General features: G+C 41.4%; 1 protein-coding gene across 2 annotated transcripts in view; it reads right to left on the reverse strand.

Moving 5' to 3' along the window:
- The window catches only part of LOC118333334 (septin-8-A-like), a 10,056-nt gene that overhangs the window by 8,984 nt on the left and 806 nt on the right, over nt 1–266 (reverse strand). The window lies entirely within an intron of this gene.

The following is a 266-nucleotide window of genomic DNA, read 5'->3' on the forward strand; positions in this document are numbered from 1 at the left end:
TGGCGAGCCTCTAGGAAGTTGTGAGTTATGGTGGCATCGTATGAGTTGTATACGGGCAAAAAAAAATTGTATTTGAGTCTGTATACAGTAATAAATAAATAAATAAACAGTACACAGAACGTATGTTTGCCCTGGCTGTATATGTTCAGTCCTTCTATACCACATTCACCCTGGGATACTGGCATCTTCTGAAAAGGCTCAACATGAGGACCAGGATGTGTTCAATGCAACAATCATCCGTTTCTGTCCCTCTCTCACACACACAC

Source organism: Morone saxatilis, unplaced genomic scaffold, assembly GCF_004916995.1.
Source record: "Morone saxatilis isolate NCDOM2014 unplaced genomic scaffold, NCSU_SB_2.0 Contig22, whole genome shotgun sequence".
NCBI lineage: Eukaryota > Metazoa > Chordata > Actinopteri > Moronidae > Morone > Morone saxatilis.